Here is a 23,569-nt window from a genome sequence, read left to right as displayed (position 1 = left end):
CACTCCCACGAGAACCTACTAGCAAAGGTTGGATGGGTACTTGTGTCCTGTGGAGAAGGGCAACATGACAAAATGGAAAGAAGGTTGACATTGTACTCAATATCCTTATGATCAAATTCCAGCTCTCCCATTTCCTACCTGTGTAACATTTGGAAAGTCATTTAACCTCTCTTGGCCTCAGTTTCCTCATTCTATAAATGAAGGCACTGGGGTAGATGACATTGAAGGTCCCATCAGCTCTAAATCTCTAATCCTAAATTGTAAAAGAGGTTCTTTGACCTCTCTTCAGCCTTTAACACTGCTGCTCACACTCTTCTCTTTTCTACTCTCTTCTCTCTAGGTTTTTGTGACACTGCTCTCTCCTGGTTTTCCTCCTCAGTGTCTTTTCCTGAACTTCCATCTAGGTCAGTCCTGCTAACCATAGGTGCCCCCTAAGCCTCTTTCCTGGGTCCTCTTCACCCTCTATACTATTTTGCTTGGTGATCTAATCAGTTCTCATGGATCTAATTATCATCTCTATTCTGATGGTTCTACAATCTACTTGTCCAACTCCAGCCTTTCTTCATACTTACAATCTTGAAACTCTACCTGCCTATTGAATTTCTTAAATTAAGATGTCTCATAGACATCTTAAATGCAACATGCCCAAAACTGGACTCGTTATCTTCCCCCTTCCTCAAACCCTTCACTCTCCCTAACTTCCCTATCATTGTTGAAACCATCATCCTCCTTGGCACTCAAGCTCCCAACCTAGGTGCCATTCTTTTCCTCACTCTATCTCATTCTCACCATATCTAGTCTATTACTAAGTCCTGTCATTTCTACCTTCATAATTTCTCTCATATGTGGCCCCTTCTTTCCTCTTACATTGCCACCACCCTGATGCATGCCTCATCATCTCATGCCTAGACTATTGCAATAGCTTTTTGTGGGTCTCCCTGACTCATATCTCTCCCCACTCCAATTCATCCTCCATGTTCTTCCTAAAATAGCTCTTCCTAAAGCATAAGGCTGATCATGTCACCCACCTATTTGATAAACTCCAGTGATTCCCTATTACCCAGGATAAAACCTCTGTTTGGTTTTTAAAGTCCTTTATAACCTGGCCCCTTCCTACTTTTCCACTCTTCTTACACTTTGTTCCTTTCCATGTTCTCTGCAATTCAGTGACACTGACTTTCTTGTTCTTCAACCGGACATTCCATCTCCCAACACTAAGAGTTTTTACCTGCTATTTCCCCTTCCTGGAACTCTCTCTCTCTCCCCATCTTTGTGCTCTGGCTTCTCTGGCTTCCTTTGGACTCTCTTCTTAAGTCCCACCTTTTTGAGAAGTCCTTCCTAGTCCTCTTTGATCTTAATGCCTTCCCTCTGAAATTATCTTCAATTTAGCTTCCATATGTGTCTCGATTGTACAGGGTTGCTTTCATTTTGTCTCCCCATTAGACTGTGAGCTCCTTGAGAGCAGGGACTGGTTTTTTGGGATTGTTTTTGTTTTTTGCCTTTCTTTGTAATCCTAGCACTTAACACAGTGCCTGGTACACAGAAGGTGCTTAAAAATGCTTTTTGACTTGACTAGGGACAGAAAGGATTATATGACCTTCCAGTTCTGAGATTTTTCAATTATCCAGTTAGGCCTTGAAAAAGCACTTAGAAAGTCATTGTAACATTTACATCATACTAGTTTACTTATACACTATAAACTATGGGCCCCCAAATAATCCAGCATCTTTCTTGGATATCTGTTCTTTCATTCATCTCCATCTTTCTCCAGCAAAGTATTCCCTTCCTTTCTCCCATACTTGGTCCTAGGCCTCACAAAATACTATAGCCTCTTGGACAAGGGAGTGGTGGAAAAAAACACTAGATAAGGTTCCAATTCTCTGCCATTGATTTGTTGTCTTAGCTTGAACAAATTCCTTTATGTCCCTGGGCTTCAATTTCTCAATTTCATTCTTTCTGGAAGATGGATGGGACCTATTAGAACCCAGAGAGGAATGTATGGATTATAGATCATAGATTTGTACCTAGAAGTAATCTTAGAGTTTATTTAGTGCAACTTTCATTTTACAGATTAGGAAACTGAGGCCCAAAGAGTTTAAATGACTTATCCAAGGACATAGGTATAGTAGGTAGGACCCAGGTCTTTCAAATCCCTATTCATTGATATTTCCACCATTCCACACAGTGGCACCATGGAGGCAATATAATTAGGGAGCTTCTATCAGTAAAGCTGCCAACAGAACATATGATTTTGGTACTGTACCAATGATTCCCCACTGACCCATCACTAATTTGCTTTGGGGACAACCAAAAACTGGTTGGCATCTAACTAGTACCACTTGCTTAGTCTGGATCCTCCCCTTTTCTCCAAGCCTATAGGAAGCACCATTGATGTGTTACCAATACATTTTAGAGTTTGGTCATTTTTAAAAGCAGATATTTTACTTGATTTCATCAGTGATGTCATAGAAAAAGCATTACCATCTAAAGACTAGCCCCCTCAGCTAAGCAGAGAGAGGTTCATCACCTGAGGTCTGACCACCAAAGGATAATATTCTTTGCCAAAAATAGCTCATGAAAACCTTCTACCAAGGCAGAAATAAATTGTGATATAATTTTGGGGGAGGTAGTACCCTAGAAATCTGGATTCACTTCTCTGTTTCATGACCTATTAGCTCAGTGAGCTTGGGTATGTCATATGATATGCCCCCAACTCAGCTTCCTAATCTGTAAAAAGAAGATGATAACACTGAGACTGCCTGTTTTACAAGGTTATTATTTAGATGAAATGAAGTAATGAATATAATGATAATAAATGTAAAAAATGGATGCCAAAAAAAGCATAAAGCAAAGAGGGCTTGTTCTAGAAGTCTTCTAAGGTCCTTTACAGGTCTAGATCTGTGAGTTTATGGATCATTTTCAAGGATCTGTGACTTTATCAATTTGGGAGTGCCTTTCACCAATGCAGACATCCTCTGGACCTTTGTTTCATGGTCTTCATGATGTGCTGTAGCCCCCTAGTGATATGCTTCTCCACAATTACTAAGGCTGGACTTATACACTACACTTACTTATACACTATAAACTATGGGCCCCCAAATAATCCAGCATCTTTCTTGGATGTCTGTTCTTTCATTCATCCCCATATTTCTCCAGTGAAGCCTTCCCTTCCTTTCTAGCATACTTCCCCAATTCGGTCCTAGACCTCACATTCCTCTACCATTGTTGGGTCGATAATTGAGGGTTATTGTTGTTCATTCTTTGTTCTCGAAGAGGCACAATGATATCAGGAAAGTGATGTCTTGACTTGCAAGTGAATTGGATTTAAGTGAGGCAGAGCTGGAAAAGTTATCCACCTCACTCTCTTCTCCAAAGTCATCAGAATCCAGTGGCAAGACATAGGTCAGAATGACTGGCAATGGCCCAGGATGCAGTGGGAGATCCCGGCCTTTTTAAGCTAAGGTCTTTCCCAGGTCTCAGTTTGTCTGAGGCAACACCCATTCAGTTGTTAAAGGTAAGAATGGAAACAATTGCTATTTATACTCACTCTGAGCCATCAAAACCCAAACAATAAGCAGGTGAAGGCTGGGACCTATTATTGAACAATCAGTGAGAGCCAGAGTGATTTGGGTTTAAAGGCATACTCAAATTGCTCCATTTGAATCCCAATGGGCTTTATCAAAGCCTGGTTTTTCAGAGCTGTATTTCAGTGTAGTCTGACTCTTTTTGCGCTGTTTACTCATGATCCCAACCAATTACTTGAGTTTTAAACTCTTCGTTAAGGTAAAAGTCTGCTTCCAATATGTAGAGTGTACTGTCCCAAGCTTCGGGGGTTTGGACAGCTGTTTTCAGAGGTACTTCTAGGGACCTGAAAATTTTCAGTTCTTTCAAGGTGCTATGATAAGGGGCGAGGTGTTTTGTCTCCACCACCACAAGTTCCACCATGCCAGCTCACCTCCTCACCCCAGGACCGCCCCTCAGAACTGTGACCCAGATCCAAGCACTGGTAAAGCAAGATTCCTGCCTCAGCACTGGCAAAAGATTCCTGCAATCCCCCTCTGATCAGCCACTCCCCTTCAGTCTGTGGGCCAGAAGCTCAGGAAAAAGCCGCAGCCCCGGGCCACGCTTGAGACTTGCAGCTGAGACCTAGCTCCTCTCTCACAGCAGTCACAGACTTTTTCCACTGACCTTCTAAGTTGTCTTTGATGTTCATGGGTTGAGAAGTCTGGAAACCACCACAGCTGCCCACAATTCAGTTCTCTGAGGCGTGCTCCAGGGTCACTGCAGCCTGTGCCGAACTGCGCTCCTCTCTCTGCCTGGCGCGATATACCTTTCCAATCAGCCATCCAGGCTGTCTTTGGCTGGAAATTTGTTTCACTCTGTCTTTTTGTGGGTTCTGCTGCTTTAGAATTTGTTTAGAGCCATTTTTTTTAGGTATTTGGAGGGCTTTGGGAGAGAGCTCAAGACAGTCACTGCTTTCCCTCTGCCATCTTGGCTCCACCTCCAGAGCTGTATTTCAAGAAATCATAAATGAAAACAAAGTAAGACAAAAGAGTTAATTGTCCCAGTTTAAAAAAAAATGACAGAATAAATAAGTAGAGAAGGAAAAAAATTAGCCCCCAAACCCCAAGATACCTTGCAAAGTATAAGCAATCAAAATTTATATTCCTTTGGACAGAGCACCCACATGTAAGGGTATGACTCCCCACATGGACAGAGGAAGAGAAGGAGTAGGAGGAAAAGTAGGAGAAGGAGGAGGAAATAGCATTGCCCAACTGGAACCAGCCTGTTGGGGCCCCAGGAGGGAAGCTACTACTACTCACAGATTGTTGTTCATCCTTCATTCTCAAAAAGGATCAATGACATCAAGAGGGTGATGTCTTGACTTGCAAGTTAATTGGATTTAAGTGAGGTAGAAAAAAGTCATCAGCCCCACTCTCTTCCCCAGAGTCATCAGAGTCTAATGGCAAGACATAGGTCAGAACAACTGGTAATGGCCCAGGATGCAGTGCGAGGCTTTGGCCTTTTTAAGTTAGGGTGTTTCCCAGGTCTCAGTTTGTCTGAGGCAACCCCCATTCAGTACTTAAAAGCTAGGTAAGAACTGAGGTAAAAGATGGCCTACTTTGCCTTCATCGTCTATAATTGAAGACTTTGCAGCTTCGGAGCATCTGCCAGAGCTTTCATTGTACTGGCAGGGCCTTTAAGAGCCCAAAGTCACTTTCAGGCCAAGATGATTCATTGGAGAAGGATTTTTTTCTCTTGCTAGATTGTTTATTTTCAGAAAAACACTAAGTAGGGAAATGGTTTTAATTTATCAAGCTGCATCCAAAGTTATGGATGTCAAAAATTCTGTGTTTGGATCATACCCTGACTTTTTTTTCCTTTTACTTATTTATTTATTTATTTTTAGTTTTCAACATTCACTTTTATAAGATTGTGAATTCTAAACTTCCTCCCCTCTTTCCCCTCCCCCCCCAAGACAGCATGCAATCTGATATAAGCTGTATGTATACAATCATACTACATATATTTCTATTTTAGTCATGGTGTGAAAGAAGAATCAGAACAAAAAATAAAAACCATGAGAAAGAAAAAACAAAAAAACAAGAAAAACGAGAAAATTGCATGCTTTGATCTGCATTCAGACTCCACAGTTCTTACTCTGGATGTGGATAGTATTTTCCATCATGAGTCTTTTGGAATTGTCTTAGATCATTGCATTGCTGACAAGAATAAGTCTATCAAAGTTGGTCATCTCACAATGTTGCTGTTATTGTGTACAATGTTCTCCTGGTTCTGCTCCCTTCACTCAGCATCAGTTCATGTAAGTCTTTCCAGGTTTTCTGAAATTTGCCTGCTCATCATTTCTTATGGAGCAATAGTATTCCATTGTGATCATATAACACAACTTATTTAGCCATTTCCTCAACTGATGGCATCCCCACAATTTCTAATTCTTTGCCACTGTAAAAAGAGCTGCTGTAAATATTTTTATACAAGTGGGTCCTTTCCCTTTTTTTATGATCACTTTGGGATACAGACCTACTAGTGCTATTGCTGAATCAAAGAGTTTGCACAGTTTTATAGTCCTTTGGGCATTGTTCCAAATTGATCTACAAAATGATTGGATCAGTTCACAACTCCACCAACAATGCATTAGTGTTCCAACTTTCCCACATCTGAAGAAGGATTTTAAAGTCAACATCAAGCATTCATTGTAGAGCTTACATTCTAATGGGAGAGACAGTATGCAAATTATATAAGTGCTCTACAAAGGTGAACTACTATTATCCCTAATTTGTTCTGTATCAAAAAATATCTATCATATAATATTGCATATAATAGTTATCAGTTTGGTGTCTTAACTCCAATTAGAATAAAGCTCCATGAGGGTAGGAACTATGCCCTATTAAAACTGTCTCCTGTATTTAACACAGTGTTGCACACATAGCAAATAGTCTGTTAATGCTTGATGAGTGGATAAATTAATGGATTAGGAATGAAAGAATTAAATAACCAAGATGATCACAATATTTAGTTAACTGGAAAATTCCCAGGGCACTTAGTCTTTTTATTAGAGGAAGGATCCAAAGGTTATTGTTATTCCCCACCAGTCTATCAAAAGCAGAAGTTCTTAATTTAATGTCCACAGAAACCTAAAAAGTTCTATGGATAGGTTTCAAAGTGTCCATGACTTTAGATTAGAAAAAATTACATCCTTATTTTCACTAACCTCTAACTGAAATTTAGCATTTCCTTCCGTTACAAAAGTAGGCAATAGAATCAGACCAAAACCAAATAAGGGAATGATAAGTAAAAGTGAAAAAAGGGGAGTTCTAACTCTGGCTAAGAAATAGAGAGAGGACTTCCCAATAGTTTCCTTTTGAACCAAAGCTATTTACATGAAAAGCTTCCACACACAATCCTGGAAAATCTAGGTTCTTTTTGCTCTTTCCCCTCTCACCACCTATACAAGAACAGACAGCTGACCAGATCCAAGACCATCAAGCTAGCATGCCTAATGCCATTTAAAAATAGAAGCTCTGAGAGGGGACACAAGATTTGGTAATCAAAATTGATTATCAATGCAGCCTTCGTATTTTTGTTTCAGTTTTGAAGTTTTCCAGGCAGAACCAAAATCTCCATTTTTCACCCTTTGTCTCTGCCTCCTTATGACCCCACCATGGTGAGGGAAGGTTGACTGTGATCTCCCTGTAAGCAAGTATCTAGTATTAGCTAATGGTTTTGTCTCCCAAATACCATGCACAATACTCTTTACTCAGTTGATATTTAGGTAAATTTGTTGAACTAAATTGAATTCCCCTTTTACAGAGGGGGAAATTAAAAGTCAAAGAAGTTAAATGATTTACTCAAGATAATTTATCTAGAAAGGAGTCCCAGCTAGGACTCTAAACCAGAGCTTCTTATTCTAATTATGATTTCCCAGATGGCCTCACTCTTAAATCACCCTCCTAAATGTGAAAGGATTAACCTAAAGCTTTACTAACACTGAGCTTTGCCAGAAAACTGGCATTTAAAGTTCTCTGCTTCATTTCTACCATGCAGCCACACTGGGCCTTCACCAAGGAATCCAGTAAAGTCATGCTTCTGGGTGAGGGATACCAAACACTATTTCCTTCCTGATCCATTTGCATGAAGTTAATGTTTCACATGAATTAATAATTATTTTCACCTCCCTCCAAACTGAACCACTGTGCAGTTCTGATATTTGTATATATAACAATAAGGAGTTGGTGTGAAACAAGGTTTGGATAAGTGAGGACTTTCCCTCCCACCTTTAGAATATGGGAGTTTCCAGCTAGTTCTATCCATGCTTTTTTTTACTCTGACCATGCAGTTCCTACTCCCTAATCACTGCTTTAGACTATACTCTTGCAGAAAGGTAAAGGGAGAGAAAGAAATGAGTAAGGACACATGACCCAACAGTCCCGGGCTTGTCCAACAGCAAAAAATTGCACTTTGATTTGGTTTTAGCCAAGGGTAATGGTCCAAATTCATGTCAACAATCTCTCACTTATTAAAAAGCTTAATTATTAATAAACATAACCACAATATTCCCTATTCTCTTCAGCTCAGAGACCCTAAATCAGGATGAAATCCTGGCTTTTAGTTCAAAATTTAAACCCTTATCCTGTTTTAATAATATATAGTCATAGTTATTCACCAACACTTAATCTTACATTATCTGTATATAAGTTTCTTGTTATTATTTTCTCACAACTTTATAGCACCCTATGACTTTTAAAGTGCTCCCAATTAACCTCATTTGAGTCTGTCAAATGCTTTGATGTGGATGGTACAAGTATTATTATTCCCATTTTCCAGATGAGGAAACTGAGATTGCAGAAAGTTAACAAGAAACAAACTCTGAAATGTATAGGTGCTACCTCAGTGCTACTTTTTACAAGCATGGAAAATAGAACCTGATTCCAAATCCAATGCCCAATTCCAAATCTTTTATGCCACACTGCCTACCCCCATCTCTTTTTCCATCCCTCCATTTTATTGTCCAGTTAATGTATGTTGAGAGACTATCCATGAATATTTATCTTTGTCTGGAGCCATACTATGCTAGAACAGGAAGAAAATTCAATTCCTTCAATAGATTCTCCCTTCACAACAGCTCTTGTTATATGCAGGTTCCCCACCCCTGAACTAGAAGCTTTTCACTAAGATCAGAAGTGACGCAAGGATGCCCATAGTCAACAAGACTGTTTGACAACAGTACTGGACATGCTGGCTACAGAAAGACAAGAAAACAAACTTAAGGGAATAGTCAAGGGCAAGGAGACAACGTTATCTCCACTTATTGATGATCTACTTAAAAGTCCTAGAAAAGCAGCAATAACAGCAACAAAACTGATCTAGTCAACTAAAAACTTCCTTAAATAGCAAGATACAAAATAAACACACAAAAAACATCAGCATTTCTCTAGGTCCACTGCATTTCTTCTGTCTTCTCTCATCCAATCCTTTTAGAATTCTAAAACAATCATCCATGCCCTCACTCCTGTCCTGAGTTCTATTAGCTTCCTCTAATAATTTGGGCTCTTAACAGATAAAGCCACAAAGAGGGGATGAAAATAGCATAGTACATTGGAAAAACCAACAGTTCTGGTGTCAGAGAAGCTGGGTTCAAAGCCCCATTTCTGATATGTGTTGTTGTTGAATTGTTGCAGTCATATCTGGAGTTTTCTGGATAACGATACTGGAGTGGTTTCCCATTTCCTTCTCCAGTGGATCCATTCTGATAGGTAATCAGAGGTTAAGTGACTTGCCCAGGGTCACCCTGATAGGAAATGTCTGAGGCTAGATTTGAACTCAGGTCATCTTGACTCCAGGCCCAGTGCTTTATCTACTAAGCCATTGACTACCTCTCTGATATATTTCATCTTGAGCAAGTTGCTTAACCTACATGTGAATTGTTTTTCTCAGCTGTAAAATGAGGGGGTTGGACTCATGGCGAAAAATGCTAACCAGAGAGAGAGCTGATGAACTCTGAGTGTAGATTGAAACATATTTTTTTTACTTCTTTATTTTCCTTGCTTTTTTTTTCCACAACAAGGTTAATGTGGAAATACGTTTCACATGACTTTATATGTATAATGAGTATCATATTTCTCACCTTCTCAATGGGTGGCAGAGGAGACAGAGGAAGAGAAAGAGTTTTGAACTGAAAATATTTTCTTAAATAAAGGAGTTGTTCTAGATGGTCTCTGAGCTGGAGCATCTAGCTCTAAATCCAAGCTTCTGTTATTCTATGAACTTGTTGTTTCCCATAGTGCTTAGTGTCTTTCTCAGAGTACTCAGGCTTTATAGTTTGGGGATGGATAAGCAAGCTCTGATTGGATATGTGTGTCAACAAACAAAATCCCAACTGTCAGATCTTCCAGCTTTTCCCTTCACAAAGCACTACGTCAGCCAGATTTCTCTACTTTATGTCCGATGCCTTTCTCCCAAAAGGACTACCATTTTTCTACCTCCATGCATTTGCTCATAAAGTCTTCTGGCTTTCTTCCACTAGAACACAAAATCCTTCCAAGCAGGGAATGCTTCTTTTTGTCTTTGTCCCCAGAACCTAGCATACATGTCTTGCATATAGTAGATGTTTATTTAATAAATGTGTGCTAAATTGCCCTTTTCTCTCCCCCTTTCCCCGATTCTGCCTCTGAAAATTTTACTCACACAAGGCTCAAATCCAACCAAGCCCACTCCCCCTTTTACTCACTGCGTGAGCCTGATCTCTCCAACCTAAAATGATCTCTTCCTATTCTGAAATCCTATAGGCTGTTCCCCAGAGATCCTGAGGGCATTGCTGCAATTCAACACAGGATAATAATGAGTCATAATAACAAGACAGACTATCATGGTGAATAGTGTAGGCCTCAGAGCCAGTTAGATCAGGGTTCAAGTAACACCTCTGACACATACTGTCTGTGTAACCACAGAAAAGTTACTTGGAGCCTCAGTAATCTAGGAAGCTCTTAAAGACTATAGGTTATACAGCAGGTACCAAGCTCTATCAGTGCAAGGTATTCCATACAGGTAATTAATAGCATTATTATAATTCCTTTGACCTGCACAACAACCCTGGGAAGCTGTTACTGTTATTGTCCCTGTTTTTAAGATAAGGATACCGAAGTAGAGAGAAGTGAAGTGACTTGCCCTGAGTCACACAGCTAATAAGCATGTGAGGCAGGATTTGAACTCAGTTCTTTCTGACTCTAATTTCAGTGCTCCCACCATTGTACCATTCAGCTGCCTAGGGGAATTCCAACCTAGACCAGTGAAGTCACAGGTCCAGTCTCCATCCCCCATCCATAATGATGATCATTAGTCTGAGAGGAAAAGTACAGTTATGTTCAATGCCCTCTAAGTGGAAAAAAAGAAGCTGTGTAATGTGTTTGAGAAATATTTCCAGGGGCAGAGCCAAGAGGATGGAGTAAAAGCAGTGACTTGCTGGAGCTCTCCCCCAAACCCCTCCAAATACCTGTAAAAAAATGGCTCTAAACAAATTCTAAAGCAGCAGAATCCACCAAAAGATAGAGTGAAACAAATTTCCAGCCCAAGACAACCTGGATGGTTGATTGGAAAGGTTTATTGTACTGCACTGTGATAGGAGTGCAGTTCAATGTGGGCACACAGGCAAAGACCAGGCCTCAGCTAACATGGAGCAGGCCTCAGGAGACTGAATCATGGGCAGTTGTGGTGGTTTCCAGACTTCTCAACCCATAAACACCAAAGACAACTCAGAAGGTCGGTAGGAAAGGCCTGTGACCACAGTGAGAGAGAAGCTCAGTCCTAGCCCTAGTCCCAGCACAGTCCCAGGGCGATGGCTGCTTCTAGAGTTCTCCGCCCACAGATGGAGGGGGAAGAGAGTGGCTGATTAGAGGGGCATTGCTGGAATCTCTTTGCTGCTGAGGCAGGAATCTCTTGCTTTGCCTGTGCTTGGATCTGGGTCACGGTTCTGGGTAGCGGTCCTGGGGCAAGGAGGAGCACTGGCATGGTGGAGCTTGTAGTGGCCATGGAGAGGGAATCCTCCTCACAATTTCAAGGCAGAAAAGAGTGCTTGTGGTCACTCATAGATCAGGGTACAGGCCAGGAAAGGAGTACACACCTCACCCTTGATTGTACCACCTTGAAAGAATAGAAAATTTATGGATCCCTAGAAGTATCTCTGAAAACAGCTGCACAAAACCCCCAAAGCTTGGAACAATACATTCTCTACACTGGAAGCAGACCTCTACCTTAACAAAGAGTTTAAAACTCAAGTAATTGACTGGGAACATGCGGAAACTGTGCAAAAAAGTCACACCATAGAATCTTTCTTCTATGACAAAGAAGATCAAAATATACAACCAGAAGAAGACAACAAAGTCAAAGCTCCTACATTCAAAGCTTCCAAGAAAAATATGAATCAGTCTCATGCCATGGAAGAGCTCAAAAAGGATTTTGAGAAGTAAGAGAAGTAGAGGAAAAACTGGGAAGAGAAATGAGAGTGATGCAAGAAAATCATGAAAAACAAGTCAACAGATTTCTAAAGGAGACTCAAAAAATACTGAAGAAATATTTCTATCTGAAATGAAGAAAATAAGTTTTGACTTTTGAAAAAGTAAATTTTAGTTGTCTGGAAAATAGAAGCAGCTGGATGAAATGTGTAGATAGAGTGCTGGACCTGGAACCAAGAAGACCTTAGTTCAAATCTGAGTTTAGACACTAGCTGTATGACCCTGGGCTAGTCACTTAACCTTTGCCAGCCCCAGTTTCCCCATCTATAAAATGGGGATACTAATTGAACCTACTTCCTAGGATCATTATGAAGATAACATGAGATATCTGTAAAGTATGTTGCAAACCTTAACATGTTATAGTACTATTATCCTTTTATGGACTTTGCAGCCTGAATAATTCTGATTAAAATATTACTTCATTCAATAAATATTTATTAAGCACCTATCATGTGCAAGACTCTCTCTCTTCTGGGCACTGAGAACTAGACTACAGACTACAAAGAAAGACAACAAGCAGTAGGCTCAGTGCTAAGGACACAAAGGAGCTTACAATAGTTTCTCCAAATCAGAGATGACAGGAAAAGGATAATGCTCCTACTGCTTCTGCAATAACTGAGAAAAAGGGATTTAGGCTCCAAAATATTATTCCTGAAATAAGATCCTTTTCCCAGATGGGGGACAGTAGGGGGGAGGGAGAGGGGAGAGAACTTGGCGTAATTATCCATCCCAGCTTGCCATCTATTAACTGCAGGAAGCCCAGGTGTCCTAAATAAGTCATGGTGCTAGGTTCTCAGTGCCAGTCAGTTATTCCAGTCTCCCATCAAGTCTAACCACCTGATTTGCACACATTAATTTGGGATTGCCAGGGCACTGCCTGAGAAAGGCAGTGCTACATCAGTAAGTTCCTGTACAAATCCGGAAGACACCTGAGGCCACCCAGCCCAACCTGTAGCGCCAGATGGGAATCAGCACAATCACAGGAAGAGACTTTAAAGAATGTTGCATACATCATAGAACATAAAATGTCAGTGCTGGAAGAGACCTTAGAACTAGAAGGTCCGAAATATAAAATGCCAGCCCTTAAAAGAGGCCTCATAGTGGGAGGTTAAAGCTGGGAGGACCCCTCAGGGTCATCCAGGCCAACCCCCTCTTCTATAGAAGAGGAAACAGGGATCTAGAGAGAGGGAGTGACTTACCCAAAGTCACAGAATGAGTCAGGGTCATCGCCAGAACATGAACTTAATATTCCCAGCTTCCCAGCCCCAGCCGATTCCCATTGCATCATACTGAAATAACTGACCCAAATGAGCCTCGAATGAGCTCAATTCCTCCCCTTGAACCAACACATTTGCCATTTTTAAGGCAATGACTTCCACACACACATTAACATGAAATGAAAATAGAACACAATTGTAAACAAGCTAATGTGGGATGTTTCTAAGCACTCCATGACCCGGACTGGACACTGTTCTTGGGAGAGCCCCCGATAAGGCAATCCAGCTGGGAAAGAAAACAAAGGATGAAGTTATAAAAAACCTGGAAAGTTACTGTTCCTTAGACTTCCTCTCTAAAATTTCAGGTATGGCTTTCACCCCTGCCAGAAGATTTAGAGCTGGAAGGGATACTGGAGATAATCAAGTCCAACCCCCTTATTTTACAGATAGGGAAACTGAGACCTAGAGAAGTGAATTGATTTGGCCAACACACTCTACTTTGTGTTGACAATCTATAACTTCCTTCTGCCTCCATGCATTTGCACAGGACACCCTCTTCTCCTCCCCTCTCCCACTTAAGGAAATGCACTCCTTCCTCACCTTTGCCTTTCAAATTCCTTCTCTTCAAGGCTCAGTGCAGGTGCCACCTCCTCCCAGAAACCTTTTCCACCTCCCCTCTAACTTTTGCTTCAACCAAATTTTCTTTCCCCTCAAACGTGCCCTGTCTATAGGTCTCTCCTTTGCCCCCAATCACACCCTACCCTGTATTATACTAACCATGTAAATGGGGAACTTCTTAGCATTCAGAATCAACTCCTTGAGGGCAGACTGTGTTGTCTTTTTATCTCCAGGGCCTAGCACAGTGACTTGCACATAGTAGGTGTTTAGGACATGTTTGTTGAATGCTGAATAAGGAAACTAAACCTCCAAAAATTGTAGTGACATGACTTACCCAGGGTCACACAGCAAGTGAAAAAACCGCTTTTCAGCATCACTATCTTTAAAATTCTGATATTTCTGTTGGAACATAGGGATTACAGCTTTTTCATAAGAAGTGGTATTTGATCTGTCTACCTAGATATTAATACCATACCTCATCTGTGGAATTCTTCTGGACCTTCTCCCAGTGCTTAAGGCCACCTTACTTTTGAATATCAGTGCAGATCCACAGTATTCTTCACCTATCACAGGCATCCACTATCTCAGCTGCCTTGTCTCGTTGGTGCTTTTTCTCCAGAAGCCTCCAATTTGATGAAGTGTCCAGCCTGGGCCATTGTTCATTCCCCTCCAGATACTTCTTCTGACTTTCTAGACTTCATTGGAAAGTGAATACTGTCCCACAACTATAGTCACATCCTGGGAATGTCCTCTGTGCCTACAACCACCTCACCCCAAAACATACATTTATCCATGAGGACTTTTCAACCTGAAACGTCCCTCTCCCAAACCAGCCCTTTCACCCACTGCATGACTTAAATGTAGTCTTGTACTGGAACTTCCTACAGTACCAGTGCCTCCTCAACCTTGCAATGTCCCTGCTACCCACCAAACTTCTTGACTTGACACATTGCTTTACCATGCCAGCCCACTTTTCCATTGCTGAATTATACCAGGGGCCTGGATTTGGACCAGGGACCCAAGGCAGCCAACTTTCATTCACCACCAACCTGTGTTTCTGAATATCAGATTTCAACCCTCTTTAGCTGCAGCCTTATCCTGTAATTTCATTCAGCACCTGGGATACAAGGCTAGCCAGCCCTTATTCCCCATACAGCTGTGTTTCTGACTTACCAAACATAAACACAAACACCATGGATCAGCTGCAGTGTCACCAAGGTTCTTCCTTCATTGCCTGGAACCACTTCACCCTGAAACACCAATGTTCATCTGATGCATTACACCCTGGAAAGACACTCCACCTAACCTTTGAGATCATTTCTCCTTGTCTCCTCACCTGGAATTCACCATTATCTTGAGAAATTCATCTTCCTAAAGGTTCATTTCCACTCTGCAGCTCATGCCACCTCAGTACTCCCTTCCTCTTGGGCCGCTCCCTCCCCCTGATTAGAAGAAGGTCAGAAGGTGGGCATGGAGAGCTCCTCTGAGACCCTCTCTTTAAGGAGGGGTCCCGGGGCCTATACCTCACAGTTTCCCAACTGGTTACAGGACTTCATACTACTGAATATCCTCCTTGCCTTCCCTTTTTACTCTTTTCCTCCTCTCCCCCACCCCCCTCACCCACCCCTGCATGTCAACTTCTTTTTTGGGTGCTGTCTTCCCCAATTAGATTATGAAGTCAGTGAGGCCAAGGACTGTCTTTTGCCTTTCTTCTGTGTCCCCAGTGTTTAGCCCAATTCCTAGCAAATAGTAGTTACATAATAAATGTTTATTGACTGAGGGAAAAAAGTGGTATTTGAACTAACACTTCTACTGGGAGAGCAGAACACATCAGCAGGCCAGAGTGTGGTACCTTTTGTCCATCAGTGTTCTCCTGACCCACCAAGTAACCCCCCCATCCATACTCAAAGCCACATCATGGAAAGCATCAGCCTTAGAACTGAAATATACCAGGGTTAGAAGTCCTAGGGAAATGCAGAGCTATTTTCTTTGGCCTCCTGCGGCTGTCTAAGGGCTTGATATTCACCCTTTTCTATCTCCTCCATTTTTAAAATTCCATAATAATAATAACAGCTAACATTTCTATAGCTTTTACTATGCGCCGGGCTCTATGATAAACACTTTACAATTAAGATCCCATTTGATCCTCACAACAACTCTAGGAGGTAGATGCTATTATTAATCCCATTTAACAAATGAGGAACCAGGCAATCAGACATTAAGTGACTCATCTAGGGTTACACAGTTAGTAAGTATCCAAGGCTAGATTTGAACTCAGGTCTTTCTGACACACAGGCCCAGGGCTCTATCTACTGTAGTAACCCCACACCTAGATCAGGAGTTCCTAACCTGAGGTTTATGTTTTGTTTTGTTTTGTTTTGTTTTTTACTTATGTTTTTTTGTTTGTTTTTAGATTTTTATAACTGTATCTCAATATAATTGCTGTCTTCATATATTTTATGTTATGGTTTTAAAGACATTGTGCTAAGAAGGAGTCCTTAAGCTGTCTCCTCCATTTTTAAAATTCCATAATAATAATAACAGCTAACATTTCTATAGCTTTTACTATGCGCTGGGCTCTATGATAAACACTTTACAATTAAGATCCCATTTGATCCTCACAACAACTCTAGGAGGTAGATGCTATTTGAGATCATTTCTCCTTGTCTCCTCACCTGGAATTCACCATTATCTTGAGAAATTCATCTTCCTGAAGGTTCATTTCCACTCTGCAGCTCATGCCACCTCAGCACTCCCTTCCTCTTGGGCCGCTCCCTCCCCCTGATTAGAAAAAGGTCAGAAGGTGGGCATTGGAGAGCTCCTCTGAGACCCTCTCTTTAAGGAGTTAGGACTTCCAAAGAAGTTCAGGACATAAAAAAGGTTAAGAACCTATAGTCTAAGGGCAGCAAGGTGGCTCAGTGGATAGAGCTCTAGCCCTGGAGTCAGGAGGACCTGAGTTTAAATCCAGCCTCAGACACTTATTAGCTTTGTGACCCTGGGCAAGCCAGTTAATGTGGATTGCCTTCCAAAAAAAAAAAAAAAGAGCCTATGGCTGATGATATTTCTTGACCTGGGCACTGCCCCTACAAGGTCCCATCATTGTGCAGTCCAGCTGAGAAAGGAAGAACTTACAAGAGGTTATAAAGAATTTACACACCAATCACTGACCACTAGGCCTCATGAAGATTTCAGATATGGCTTTTACCTGAATCATTTCAGTTGTTGCTAAGTTAGTTGTTTTTCAGTTGTGTCCAACTCTTTGACCCTATTTCAAGTTTTCTTGGTAAAGATGCTGGAGCGGTTTGCCATTTCCTTCTCCAGCTCATTTGACAGATGAGGAAACTGAGGCAAGCATAGTTAAGTGACTTGCCCAGGATCACACAGCTTGTAAGTATCTGAGGCTGGATTTAAACTCGGGTCTTCCTGACTCCAGGCCTGGTGTTCTAACCACTGCACCACCTAGCTACCCGTTACCAGAATCATAATTTCCCCTCATCAGAGGATTTAGAGCTGGAAAAGAACTTAGAGATGATTAAGTCCAACTCCCTAATTTTACAGATCAAGAAAATGAAGTCCCAAAAGTTGTGACTTGTTTAAGGTGATACAGTTAGAGTAAAGGGCTGAGATTTAAACACCAGGTCTCCTGGCTCCAGATCCAGTATTTTTTCCCACTGCATGACATTTATTCTCTTAGCAGAACATTTACTAAGACCCAACTATTTGCCTAGACCTGTACTAATCAATGAGAGACAAGATGAGAGGAAGCACAGTCCCTGTCCTCAACTGTTTCATTATCTTATTCTCCAACAAACGATTCATGCAAACATTTACTAGACACCTGCTATGTGCAAGGCCCTATGATTTCAGTACTTTTGTTCAGTCATGCCCAACTCTCTGTGACCCCCATTTGGAGTTCTCTTGGCAAAGATATTGGTGATTTGCCATTTCCTTCACCAGATCATTTTACAGATAAGAAAACTGAGGCAGATAGAGTTAAGTAACTTGCCCATGGTCATGCTTCTAGGAAATATCTGAGGCCATGTTTGACCTCAGGAAAATGAATCTTCCTGACTCCAGTGTGATCTACGCCCTCCATAACCTAATTCCAATAGTGCAACATTATAATGGAGAAATCTCTGCAAAATAATCAGATGTAGAGCTGGGCAGGACCTTAGAGATCATGGATCACACTTTAGGGTTGGAGACAGACAGAAACTTAGAGGTCACAAAGTCCAACCCCTTCCCTTTACAGATTTCTACTTTTTTTTTTTTTCTTTTTTTTTTTTTTTGGTGAGGCAATTGAGGTTAAGTGACCTGCCGGAGTCACACCACTAATAAGTGTCTGAGGCTGAATTTGAACTCAGGTACTTCTGACTCCAAGGCAGGTGCTCTATCCACTGTGGCACCTAGCTGCCCCTCCTTTACAGATTTAAAAACAAAACAAAACAAAAAACTGAGGCCTAGAAAAGTTGTTGTAAGCTGTCCAAGATCACAAAGTGGCAGAGCCAGAAATCATACTCAGTCCTCAGACTCCAAACCTAGAACTCTTTTTTCATGACACCTTCTAATCAAATGATTCCCACCTTTACTACCTAACTAAAAGTAGCTCAGAAAATGAACAAATGAATTGATTGATTCTTGGAAGTTCTACCAATTACTGAGTGTTCACTAAGGACCTACAAGGTACAAGACATATTGCAAGGTACTGCTATCAAACAAGAGAGAAACTTCCTTATCTTCAATGAGCTTAAAGTATAACTGAAGAGATAAGACCTAAAAGCATGAAAAGATAATTAATGTTCCAAGGAAGTACGTGGTAAGTGCCAAAGTTAACAGGAAGTAGGCCAAGACAAGGATATGATGATCAGGGGTGACAAAACCCTAACTGGTCTCCATGGGTGGTTAGTCATACCTTAAAAATGTCATCCCTACTCCCAAGGTCACCTGCCAATGGCCCTGAGCCCTCATTTCCTCCCCACACTCCACTTCCTATTCCTTTTGACTTCTCCACCATGCTCCCAGGAAAGTTATGATAGGGAAATCTCATTATCCTGCAAGACGGAATCAGCCTTAGCAATCATACCTTAACAATAATGTCTGTCCCTCTAACTACAGTATAGAGCCATGAATTCTTTCTTTCTTTCTTTCTTTTTTTCTTCCTTCCTTCCTTCCTATCTTTCCTTTTTCTCTCTCTTTCTTTCTGTCTTCCTTTCTTTCTTTCATCTTTATTTTTCTTTCTTTCTTCCTTCTTTTTTTCTTCCTTCTTTCCTTCCTTTTCTTTCTTCATTCATTGATTCACTCATTTGTTTATTTGTAATACACTTTTATATTATATGTGTGTGTGTTTGCCATGAATTTCTAAACCTCTATTTGAGAAGGGAGCCTGGGATAGCCATCTCCTCATTTTCCGTCTGGCTGTCCTCCTTTTGGACTTCTTTGACTTCTCCATCATGTCTCCATATCAGGTACCTTTTTTTGTTCTCTTTCTAGTCAACAGTCAATAAAAAATGTATTAAGGGTCTACTATGTACCAGGCACTATGCTAAACTCTAGAGGTACAAAATGAATCAAAAAAGAGTTCCAGCCCTCAAGGAACTTACAATCTAATGGGGGAGACAATAAGCAAACAAATATTTATAAACAAGCTATATATGCAGGATAAATAGGAATAAATAAAAGAGGGAAGGCACTTGGTTGGAAAATGCTTCCTGTAGAACATGGGATTTTAGTTGATTTAAAGAAAGTCAGGGAAGCCAGAGACAGAGATGAGAAAGGAGAACATTCCAGGCATGGGGGACAACCAGAGAAGATACCTGGAGCCAAGAGATAGAATGTCATGTTGTAAAACAGCAAAGAGGGCAGTGTTATTGGCTTGAAGAGTAGGTGGCAGAAGTGGGGAAGCAAGGTATAAAAAGACTGCAAAGACAGGAAAGACTAGGTTATAAAGGGTTTTTAATGCCAAATAGAGCATTTTTGTATTTGCTCCTGGAGGAGACAGGGAATCACTGGAATTTGTTGAGTAAGGAAGTGACATGTTCAGATGACTTTAAGGAAAACCACTTTGGTGACTGGATGGAAAATTGTTGGAATGGGGAGAAACTGAAGCAAGCAGCTTTCCCCTTCCCAACAGGCTATTGCAGTAGTTCAAACATGAGGGAATGAGGTCTTGCACCAGAGTGGTAGCAGCCCCAGAGGAGAGACAGAAGTGTATTCCGTGTTGTAAAGAGGAGATCAATACATCTTGCTAATAGACTGAATATGAGGGTAAGAGATAGTGAGGAGTCTAGGGTGACACATGGGTTGCAAACCTGAGGAACTGTGAGGATGATGTTGCCCAGGGTTTAAGGGGAAAAGATAATGAGTTCTGTCTTGGACACATTGCATTTAAGATGTCTACTAGACATCCAGTTTCAGGTGTCTGAAAGACAATTGGAGATGTGAGATTGGAGGTCAGAGAGTTTAGGTCAGGATAGACATATTTGCGAAATGTCAGCCTAGAGATGGTAATCAAACCTATGGGAACTGATGAGATCACTAAGTGAACTAGTATGGAGGGAAAAGAGAAGAGGTACCTGGACAGATCCCTGAGGAACACCTATGGTTAAAGAGTGTGATCTGGATGAGAATCTAGTAAAGGAGACAAAGAAGGAGCCAGATAGGTGGGAGGAGAACCAGGAGAGAATAGTGTCCCAAAAACACATAAAGAAGAGAATGTCAGGGAGGAGAGAGTGACCAACAGTGTCAAAGGCTGTAAAGAGGTCAAGGAGAATGAAAACTGAGAAAAAGCCATTGAATTTGGCATCTAAAAGACCATTGGTAACTTTGGAAAGAGCAGTTTTAATGAAATGATGGGATTGGAAGCCAGATTGTAAAAGGTTAAGAAGAGAGAGAATGGAAAGAAAGTGTTTTCTTTTGTGTGTTGTCTTCACCCATTAGATTGTAAGCTCCTTGAGGGCAGGGATTATCTTTGTTTTTTCATATTTGTATCTCCGTTGCATAGCACAGCGCCTGGCACATAGTAGGTAAATGTTTACTAACTGACTGCTGGAATAATCATTGAAAATTCAAGCTCACCTCCCCACCATAATGAGACATTGAAGGAGGAAGAGGAGAGAGGGAAAGACTTTAGTGGAAGCCAGGATTATGAAAGAAGAAATGCCAAAAACTTTAAGCACCTGATTCACACACTTGAGTTTCATAGATCATGAGCTCCCTGAGTGCAGGGCCTGGGTCTTACTTCATCTTTACATGACTATCACCTCACAGAATGCCTTCCTCGCACATAGCAGGTGCTTCACAGTTTGTGTTTGACCTCAACTTTCTAAATACAACTTTGTCAGACAGATCAAAGGGAGAGAGCCAGAAGGACTTCAGAGACCATTTAGTCCTCCAAAACCTCCTCATTTTACAGATATGGAAAATCAGACCCATTATGACATGAAGTGGCTTGCCCAAAGTCATATAGAAAGTCAGCAAAAGAGGCACAGTTTGAACCCAGGTCCTATGATTCCAGAGCCAATATTCTTTCACTGTACCATGTTGCCTCCCCAACATTAAATCACAATAAATAGAGTGCTGAACCTGGAGTCAGGAAGACCTGAGTTCAAATCCAACTTCAGATACTTACTAGCTATGTGACCTTGGGCAAGTCACAAGTTTGCCTTAGTTTCCTAAACTGTAAAATGGAGATGATAATAATAGCGCCTACCTCCCTGGGTTGCTGAGATGATCAAATGAGATAATATTTATAAAGTGCTGGCATATTGTAGGCATTTAATAAATCCTTGTTCCTCTTGTCCCTTCCCTTCCCTTGTGTGGTGATTCTATATAAGCAAAATTGTTGAGTTGGGATGTTTCTAAAGGCATTCCCTCAAACATGAGGGAATGAGGGCTTGCACCAGAGTGGTAGCAGCCTCAGAGGAGAGACAGAAGTGTATTCCATGTTGTAAAGAGGAAATCAATACGTCTTGCTAATAGACACTACCTGCACACACTATTCTGTCTGTAGGGAGGAAGTATGGTACAGTGGGAAGAAATTATAGACTTGAGAAAGGAAGACCTGGGTTTTAGTTTGGGTCCTGGTGATTGTTAGCAGGCAATTTGTTTCACCTGCCTAGACCTCAACTGCTTGATCTGTGATAATACTTGCCTAGTCTATTTCACAGGCCAATAGTGAGGTTCCAATGAGATCTGACTCCAAATTCAGTGCTTTTCCTATCATGTTATGTAGCTTCTCTTAACAGACCAAAGAAATTCATGAAGTGCTTTGTGATTACAAAGAGCTATGTAAATGCGACATACTCATATTGGCATTGTAAGCCAGTCTCAAAACACTTTGGTATCAAAACCTCTCCTTTTTGGTAGAAACCAAAACCCTGCACCTGCATGAGGGACATGGAGGGGTTGTAAAGAATAGGAGAGAGTGAGAATCTTAGATCTTGCCCAAGGGGAAGTTCCATGGAGTCTTTAGAGTAATAAGCTGACTATAGGGACATGATGAAGACTGGCTGCTCCTCTCATGTTCACTTCTTCCCAGAGTCTTTTCCTTGAACTTGAAATGGTGTTGGCCTCTTCCATCTTCTCTCTATAAGCTGGAAGCTAGAAGCCCCCAGTGCAATAGCTGAACCCAAAGAGTCTAAAGAGATTCCAAGAACCCAAAGAAGATTGAAGAGTTCTCTCTTTGGCTCTCACCAACTCTGCCTCACCCCTCACATAGTCAAGGAGCATTGATCTCCACCAATAAGGAGAGAAGCCATACCAATGGGCTTTGGGACTGGGGTTACAGTAGCATTAGTGGAAGATGTGATTTGAGATTAAATGCCCTCCTCCACTCAGAATTTTGCTTTACCCAATCAACCAACAAGAATTTATCAAGTACCTACTATATGCCAGGCACCGTTCCAGGCACCATGGGACAAAAAAAAAATCCCTGCCCTTAAGAAGTTTATATTTTGTCATGGAAGCCATCACTCTGTAGAGAAGGCAGATAATGGGGGCAGGAAATTATCTCGTTCAATTGTCTTAGATGACTGAGCAGCCATGAAGTTGGAGTTATAGGACCTAGGTTCAAATCCCAAGTCTTCTCTTTTCCAGTTCTGTGCCTCTTGTCTAGTCACTTAACTCCTCTGGGACCCAGCGAACCAGGCAATCTCTAAGGTCTTTTCTAGGTCTAAATTGTCTAATCCGCAGGTTAGGCCTTCCCTGACCTCTCTTACCTTCTCTGGGCAGCTCCACCTTCCTAGTGAGAAGAGTAATTTCCTGTCCTTTTACTCCCACAAGTGACAAGTTCTCTCCTCTTGCTCACATGGAGCAATAGGGTAATCAGCTCAAGGGCTGACACAAGCTGGTGCCTTTTCATTTGACCAGCCTCCTGGGCCAGACTGATCCTCTTTCTCCTCCCTCAGGGACTTTCCTAACTTCCTTCTCTAAACTAAGGAAGCAGCACACACATGCAAGTCCTTCTCTAACAAATATGCTTGGAAAGGCTTTTTTTTTAAAAGCCAAACCTTGGTTTCTGTTGTAGGCGGTACATTCCCCAGCAGGGTGGGGGGTGTGTGTGTGTGTGTGTGTGTGTGTGTGTGTGTGTGTGTGTGTGTGTAAATGTGCGTGTGCCGTCAAAGGGGAGGAGGGAAGTGGGAAAATGGGAGGGAAGAAAAGAGGGAGGAGCAGAGAGATTCATTCATCCACTTTCACAAGTTGTTGGTA

This window comes from Vombatus ursinus, unplaced genomic scaffold (assembly GCF_900497805.2).
Source record: "Vombatus ursinus unplaced genomic scaffold, bare-nosed wombat genome assembly UNPS02014786.1, whole genome shotgun sequence".
Lineage (NCBI taxonomy): Eukaryota > Metazoa > Chordata > Mammalia > Diprotodontia > Vombatidae > Vombatus > Vombatus ursinus.
The sequence above is the reverse complement of the archived record's forward strand: the minus strand, read 5'-3'. Positions refer to the sequence as shown.